This window comes from Danio rerio, chromosome 23 (genome assembly GCF_049306965.1).
Source record: "Danio rerio strain Tuebingen ecotype United States chromosome 23, GRCz12tu, whole genome shotgun sequence".
Classification (NCBI taxonomy): domain Eukaryota; kingdom Metazoa; phylum Chordata; class Actinopteri; order Cypriniformes; family Danionidae; genus Danio; species Danio rerio.
In genome coordinates this window covers 29,341,147-29,350,000 of record NC_133198.1, presented here as the reverse complement: position 1 = coordinate 29,350,000, position 8,854 = coordinate 29,341,147, and the positions used below count along the sequence as shown (strand labels likewise).

General features: G+C 34.7%; 1 protein-coding gene and 1 long non-coding RNA gene across 6 annotated transcripts in view; one reads left to right on the top strand and one right to left on the bottom strand.

The window, feature by feature from the left end:
• Nucleotides 1–8,854, top strand: part of magi3a (membrane associated guanylate kinase, WW and PDZ domain containing 3a) — a 259,059-nt gene that overhangs the window by 57,602 nt on the left and 192,603 nt on the right.
• Nucleotides 2,341–8,261, bottom strand: LOC141380498 (uncharacterized). Its single transcript, XR_012398557.1, has 3 exons — nucleotides 7,959–8,261; nucleotides 4,641–4,708; nucleotides 2,341–4,568 (listed from the first exon to the last, which is right to left on the bottom strand). It is a non-coding gene; the product is annotated as an uncharacterized lncRNA (long non-coding RNA).

Sequence of the window (8,854 nt, the reverse complement as noted above, 5' to 3'; positions counted from 1 at the left end):
AAATAGTAGTTTTATTCTTAAAACAGACAATGAAACAAATAAATATTCTCTATATTGAGTAAACAAAAACAAAGATACAAAAAAAGTCACACCCCAAAAATACATTAATACATTAAAAATACATTGCTTTTTTAAACTAAACTTAAAATGAGTTGAACCATCACACTTCTCAGTTTTTTGGGGACAGCTTAATAGTTTTATGTTCAATCTACTTCAATTAGCAAAAACTATTAAGTTAAATTAATCTATTTGTGTTGGGCCAACAAGAAGGAATTGTGTGGAAATGTTTTTACATTTTTTTTTTTGTTTTATCCAAGGTTATTACCGTCAGAATTTTATACTGGCCCATGCCTAATCTGTACATGTATCAATATTATAAGTACATTTAAAAAACAATCCAAATGACTATTGGTGTGTTTATAAATAAAAGGCTTTACATTACATATTATGTGTGTGTGTGCTGTATTCAGTAGCAGGCTCTTCCACACTCAATCAGTCCATGTTCATCATCACATGTGTCTGTGGCTGCTAATGGTGCTTCAGCCTCACCTCTCGCCTCTTGGTTTAACTCGGCGCTGTTCATCCCAGAGTTCAGTTCACCCATTTTCTTCTCTTGCCGTCTCTGTCTCTGATAGCTGATGAAGAGGTGAAGATCCTGCTAGTTTTTTTGTGTTGTTTTTCCTCTTTGTTTATTAAGAGCACTGGTGTAAATGTCAGTGGAAGAGTTAATTGTCTCATTATCCAGCTCATCTCTCTATGACCCTCATTAATTTGAGAGCTGATGGGATTGCACTGTCTTGGGTTTGTGTGTGTGTGTGTGTGAGCACAGTGAGGGCGTCTTTTTCATGTTAACTTTGCCTGCGTGGCAGATACTTGCTTCTAATTCACTTGGAGTACACACTTTATCTGTGCCAAATCCTTTATCAAGCATTTATTATTATTTTTTTTTGTAATTCATTTTGTCAGTCAGAATTGAATGTTGAGTTGTCCTCTGCAGTTCAAACAGTTCTGCTGTTTTTACATTTAAAGTAACATCATTTTCCTTTTTTTATTGTATTATTAAGTTTATATTTAAATACATGAGTGTACATATATTTATTGTTGTATCCATGGACTGTAATTTTTCACACATGATTTAATTTTGTGGTCTAATTTTCAAACCCCCCCTTGCCACCTTCTCGGCTGGTTTGTGTTCACAACATCCTTTTTCCTTCTGAACCCTGGTACCCTTGTGCCATCGAACTGCTGTGGTGACTGCCATGATAGCCAAGGCTCCAAAATGGAAAGACGTATGCACACCACCACGAGCATTCTTTTACTAAATCTTTTGGTTTTGGTGACATAAAGAGAGTGACTTGCACCTATCTGCTGCCTGCTGCAAAAAATATTGAAAACGTTCAGAACATAACAGGATGTCTGCATAAGTTGTTTTTATAGGAGACAAGCAAGACATTATTACTTTGTTTGCACTGGGTCAGCCCCTGTTTGCGCCCAAGTAACGTTAGGTGACATACAGGTATGGTTCATGGGTGTGCACCCAAGTTCAGAAAACATTGTTCATAGCAAAAATGTACCGAACTTTCACGTCAAATGAACCAGGGTGCGGACTAATAGTGCTAGTGTGAAAGCACCCCAAGTTAAATATTAACAATTAAGTAGATTTAACAAAAACAGTTAAGTTGTATTGTGTTGTATTGTATTGTTTCAGCTTATTATAAACAAGTAATTTAAACAAGCAGCAAAAGTCTTTTTGCTCTTATAAACGTTGATCAAAATAGGCGGGACAAACAGCCCATCACAGGAGATTGACTGATAACAAACCACAACTCAGTCAGTTTACTGTGGACAGAATCAAGTCTGTTCTTGTACCACAGGGGTCACCAATCTCGGTCCTAGAGGGCCGGTGTCCCTGCAGGGTTTAGCTCCAACTTGCCTCAACACACCTGCCTGAATGTTTCAAGTATACCTAGTAAGAGCTTGATTAGCTTGTTCAGGTGTGTTTGATTAGGGTTGGAGCTAAAATCTGCAGCACACCGGCCCTCCAGGAACAAGTTTGGTGACCCCTGTCGTACCACATGTACTTAAGAAAAATATATAGTTTTTACTTGTTCAAACTACTTATTTAAAATTAGCTGAAACAACACATTTCTTGAGATTTCATTGGGACATTTTTTTTATTTTTAATACACAAATTTGATAAGTGTTAAGTTAACTTAATTGATTTGTGTTGGGACAACATGAATGAATTGTGCGGAACCCTGCATTTTTACAGTGTTTTTAGAGAGTAAATTAGTTACATCTTTCAATCAGAATGAATTAAGTAGATATTATTTTGTGTTTATGCTTTATTTAGTCAAAATATCACAGATTTCTTTAAAAATGAGGCAACTATAAAATAAAAGCGATTATTGCTTAAATTTAACAGATTGATAACTTTGATACAATACCCTAAAATGTATCGATACCCTTCTTGATACAGCAAATAACAAACTCCACAGCATTTAGAGTATACAACTGAAGTAAAAAGAGGATTTTTTTTTTACTAAAACAACACAATGTTTTCCATTTTAATGTGATCTTATTTTCAAGCACTGAGTTACACAGAGAGTGTGCTTTTTTCTTTTCTTTTTATTGTACATGTTAATCAGTTAGATTGTGATCATATCTGCACGCTTCTAAATGATTATATAAGTAAATAGTCCGATGGTTATTCAACTTCCTGCTGGAGAGATGAGAGAGTGCGAAAGAGTAAAGCCAGTATTCATACCAACCAAAAACAAGAGTCTATTGTATTTAAAATGTCAGTATTGATATTTATCAATATAGCGATATATTTGACAACACTAATACAAATGCACTTTTTTTTTATCAGACTTTTTAAGTTTTAATAAATGTCTACCAATACAGAGTGAGAATTCTGAAGCAACCAACAAAACAATTTTGTGCTTAAAAGACTTCTAATAGACATCCAAACATATACCTCTTGACTATAACTGTTTTAAATTTGGGTTGTCAAAGAAAATCTAATAGACGTCTTACAATAATCTATAAATGAACTACTCATTTAATACACAGATTAGACCGATGTGTAGTCATTTATTCCTGTCTATTTGAAAACAAGTCAACAATTACATTTTTGGCTGTTGTTAGTTGTCTATTTGATATTCACTGACAGCTTAATTTTAATCTTGCTTCAGCCAAGATGTTATTGGATGTCTATCAGACGTCTTTAAAATAAACAAACAAACAAACAAACAAAAAATGCTTCCTGGGAAATATCTTCTCTTGTAAAATGTGCAGCGAGCATTGACTTTTCTTGTAAACATTACACACATTATTGCAAACTTGAAAATTGAACATGCACTTAATAACCCACATGTTGACAGTGGATTCCTGATGTGTGCACTTTCTATATTCTTTACTGGCATGGAGCTTTCCTCACATCAACATCTCTATAATGTAAAAATATATATATCAAATTGGTTTTCTGCAGCCAGAACATAATTTTTTTTCAGCATTGTCCTCCATGTGTTTCCATTGGCCTGACAACATGAAGCTCATTGTTTTCCTGAGGGGGTAAATGGGAGTGTCTGTAGTTGCTGAAGAACCTTTTCCTTCCAGGTTTTGTTTGTTTCCTTGAATATGACTCTTTATTTTCAGAGGAAATCTCTCAGATAAGGTTTTACCTCTCTTAGGAGTCATTCGTTGAAAACAAAATGCCACAGCTTCATAAACGTCGAAACAAGATGTACGATAGAGCAAGTTCACTTTTAACTTCACCTTGAAAATCTCTCCATTTTGAAATATTAATATGTTTATTTCAAGCCGGTTTATTATACAGTTTGCAGAGGGAGCAAAAAGTGTTTGAAGTTGACAATGGGTATCAGAGGGATTTCCGAAATCAAAGCTTTAGATGTTTATTTTTTTTACAGTTCTCATTTTGCCAGCCGCAGCTGCTTAAATTAAGAGAATTCATGGAGCTCTCAATTTTACCAGCTATTGCATATTTCAAGGTGCACCACTAAAAATGTATGATTGATTTTTTATTAGAGGGGTTTGTGAATTGGAAATTATAGAGGCGTTTCTGTATTACAGCTTCAAATATGTCATAAATGATATCATGAACCCGCTAAATAGCAAACAGATGATTGTTTTCATTAAACAAATTCTTGTGTCTGTGCCGTAATATGTAATTTATTGCCAAGAATTTAATGTGCAAATCGCATTTTGACTCTTTATTACATACATGCTTTGGCTTTCAGGCTTGCTTTGACATTTAATAAGCCTGTCTTTTGCTGACATCAAAGTGCAGCGATTATTCCTTTCCAAACTTTTTGTGTTATTTAATGTTTTTTTTGACAGTCGTTGTCTGGAATATTAAGATGTGTGAGCTGCTGAATCCTCAGCAGACCAATAAAGGGTCACAGTTACATAACAGCTTTATATTCCTCCAAACGATGCCTGTGATCTATATAACCATCCATTACCATAATACAGGGCATCAGAATGCAGGTGGTCTCTACGGCACGGGCTTATGAGACGCAGATCCTCTCCATCCTTTGGTGAATCTATAATTAATGGGAAAAGATTTATTCGGGCTCTGCTATCAAATATGGATTGTGGGGAAGGTCGTTGCCTACCTTTTCTTTTAAAGCCCAGAACGAGTTTATTGTGAACTTCATGTGCACTTTAATATCTGTGCGCAGCTCTGCAGAAGGGAATAAAAAAAAAGGACTGCATTAATGTCACCGCATACGCTCTGAATTTATTCTTCAGCCTTGATGTGTACGTAGCTGGTTGGCTTGTGTGGATCAGCTCCTAGTCATTTGTGAATGGATCTCTGAGTTGGCAGTTTCTGTCTCATCGTTCAGCCACTGCAGTGTCTGTAACACTCATTTCTGTTTAACACAGCGGGCGCTTTTATTCCGGGCTGCTCCATAAAGCTGCCACGGCTGCAGTCCCTCATAGCATCGAGTGCTTTACAACCGAGCATGCATGGCAATTACTTAAATATAACAGCAACAAATGTGGGTGGGGAAATGCTGCTGTATTTATGTACTGATAAGATTATTTTGAGTTTATGCTGAATAGCCTATTAAGAATGGATGATTGTCACAAATGAAAGTAAAAGTGAACTTAGGCATTACAATGTCATAATTGAAAATTCATGATGTTTATTTTTTAGATATTTACTTAAGATGAAGGCTATTGCTGCACAATATTGGAAAAATTGGTCACACTTTACAATAAGGTTTCATTAATTCATGTATTTACTAACATTAACTATTTTATTTTTATTTTTATTTATCCTTTATTTTACTAGGAATTTCCCATTAAGATGTGCATCTCTTCTACCAGGGGGTCCTGGCCAAAATGGCGGTAGAAAAGGTTTCAGATACAAAATTAGACATGCATAAAATATTACAAATTAAAATTTACACAAAGTCACATGATTTTTCCAGCTATGATTTAAAAATATTTAGCACTAGAATTGTTTTCTAACATGATAACACTGCATTTCATTCCATAATGTAGGGCCAAAGGAGGAAAACACTGTTTTACCAAACTCCATAAATACTCTAGTAACAATTAAATGTAATTTATAGGAATTTTATGTTCTATAATATATTTGGTGCAGAAAAAACCATCCAACCATGTACAAACTTGTACAAAATACAATGATGGGTAGGTGAAGATCGTACTGCAGCATGTTATATGCGGTCCAGCTTTTTAAATAACAACATTTATGACTAATAATAACTAATTATAAACAATGCTTGTACAGCATTTATAATTCATAATTTAGCATTTATTAATCATATTAATTATTTACTAGTGCATTAACATCCAATTCATGCTTGGTAACATTGTTCATTGGTTGTTAATGTTAGTAAATGCATTAACTAATATTAACAAATACAACCCTATTATAAAGCGTTACCGAATAATCTGATATTGTAATATTACATTTTTCCTTGATAAATATTGTGATATGTATACAGTTTCACAAGATGGTTTGATTATTTGACAGTTTTCTGCAAAGTCAAAAATTATTCAGGTACATCAGTTGAATAATCACAATGCAAAAAAAAATAAAAATCTTATTTTGGTTTTTCTCGTTTTTTTTGTCCAAATATCTCAAAATTATTAGATCAAATAAATTATTATTTTTTCCTTCAGAAGAAATAAGTCAAAATTAACAACCACAATTATCTGCCAAGGTGACGCAGTGGCGCAGTAGGTAGTGCTGTCGTCTCACAGCAAGAAGGTTGCTGGTTCGAGCCTCTGCTCAGTTGGCGTTTCTGTGTGGAGTCAAAAGACACGCGGTACAGGTGAATTGGGTAGATTAAATTGTCTGTATTGTATGAGTTTGTGTGTCAATGAGTTTGTGTGGATGTTTCCCAGAGATGGGTTGCGGCTGGAAGGGCATCCGCTGCGTAAAAACATGCTGAATAAGTTGGCGGTTCATTCCACTGTGGCGACCCCGGATTAATAAAGGGACTAAGCCGATAAGAAAATGAATGAATGAATGAATGGATTATCTGCCAAGGTAAGCAAAACAATCTTATTTTCACATTGAAATGTAGATATTCGGAGTAGAAAAAATACAAAAATTATAAGTAAGAATTTTTTTTTTCTTAATTAAATACAATTAATCTTTGTTACACGTCCACGTTTTTGCGTCCAAATGTTTTAAACTCTCTTCAAATGTCTAGTCACAGGCCTTAAAACACATGCAAGTGATACATTTTCACTCTGTTATAGTTAAACTTAGCTGTGACTACAAATCGCATGTGTTCTAACTATAATTCAGACTCAACATTGCATATGTTGCGATTTGACTATTGCAGGTGCACACATGGCAAAATCGATGCTGAAGTTATATATTGTGCAAGCCTTATGAAGGGAAACATTTGTTATTTATTTGTTTTTAACTTTTTTTTCTTTAAAATTTGAAATAGACAACAGTGATGATGGCTGTCAATTTTTAATCAGATACAGTTTTTGTATCTAGTGTCATCTAAATAAACTATAACTGATTGGGATATTAAATGAATCGTGATATGTGCTTTGATCAGCAGGGACCATTGTGTTTATTTCAAACTTGCTTAACATGCGCAATATCAGTGATCAAGTATGTAGCGGATAGTTAAAAACGATGACAAGCGTGGATGTTGATGCTGAGGAAGCTCCATCCTCGTTTCAATCAGGAGAGCCGTGTCATGTCGCAGGCTGTATTAAATACAACTTGATGTTCTTTGTTTACTATCATCGATATAATACAGAGATTTGCAAATCTGTTTTGAGTTTTTTTTGCACTAACTCAATGTCATTCCGTGCATTTCACAAGTTTATTTAGGAACTGTAAATAAATCTTTCTTTAATCTTTCTGATGCAAAGCTGCATCCCTTATTTATTAGGTTTTTTGCTTTTTTTGTGGCGGGTGAAAGGTTTTTTTTTTTATCAGCATTGCATCACATTGTAAATGTGCAGAGATCTCAACTTGAGGTAGAAAATGTTGATGTTTCTTAAAAAAAAATAGATACATACCTATGCTACACACCTATAATAATAATATTATTAATAATAAAAATGTATGATGATAATAATAATATAATTCATAGTTGTTATTATAAAAGAATGTAATATCAACATGTATTATATTATTATTGATATTATTAATTTTACTGTGTGTGTGTGTGTGTGTGTGTGTGTGTGTGTGTGTGTGTGTGTGTGTGTGTGTTTGTGTGTGTGTTTGTGTGTGTGTTTGTGTGTGTGTTTGTGTGTGTGTTTGTGTGTGTGTGTGTGTGTGTGTGTGTGTGTATGTGTGTGTGTGTGTTTGTATTTATATAGAGAGAGGCTAAATGTTTTAGATGAAAACTGACTAGGACAGTTTCCACCCTTAAAATATGGTCAGCTCAACACAAACACACACACCTACACTCACACTCACTTACTAAACATGTCTTGGAGCAGCAGAGATGTTGAGTGTGATGGATTGTCCAGCGGTCTCCTCTTCACCTCGTCCTCCTCTGTTTTCCACCTCTAGTTTTTCTCCTGCAGTTTCTCCTGCTCATCTGTAACTCAGAGAATCTGCGTGGGAAAACAGCCCTTGTAAACGGCCCACTTTTACGGCATGTTTTTTTTTTTTAGTCGAGGCAGAACAGCGCATTCACAGCTGTTTGGGATGAAGTGGAGCTTTGACCAGTCCGTTAATCAGATCCAGAGCTCAGCGGGTCACTACTGTCCCACAGCCAGATGTGAAGGAGAGAACACCATGCACTCTAATGAGCTGCTTAAGAGAAAAACACACCGTCTCAATCAGTCACACTGATCAAACACCTAAAGCCTGACACTGACCTTTAACCCTTCTGACAAACATTTTGGCATACCAAGTTGTTCTTCTATTGAAACTTTCAAATTTCATCTTCATTTTCTTTCATAAACCTATTTTGTGTCCCTCTCTTCAGGACAAAATGCCCTCAATGAAATCCATTGAACCATCTGCAGTATTTCATGCCATTAAACAAAAAGTCATGTATTCCTTCTTAGAAGGCTTTCATTTTGTTGGCAAGACTTCACAATTGTATGTTTATTTTAATTACAATTTATTTACAATGTGTAAATTTTTTTGGCACATTTTTCTGGTTTGTCCTTTGGAGCAAATAATTCATTTCTCCCCATTTTCTGCTTTTGAGCACCGCAGGCCAAATTAATTACAAATATTTAATTAGAATTATGTGGGTGTTTTGTATGTACATATTGAGAGATTTATATGGGCATGAAATTAAGTATTTTCATTGTTTGATGCACAAAATAAAAACAATTCTGATTGCTGACTTTTCCAAAATTG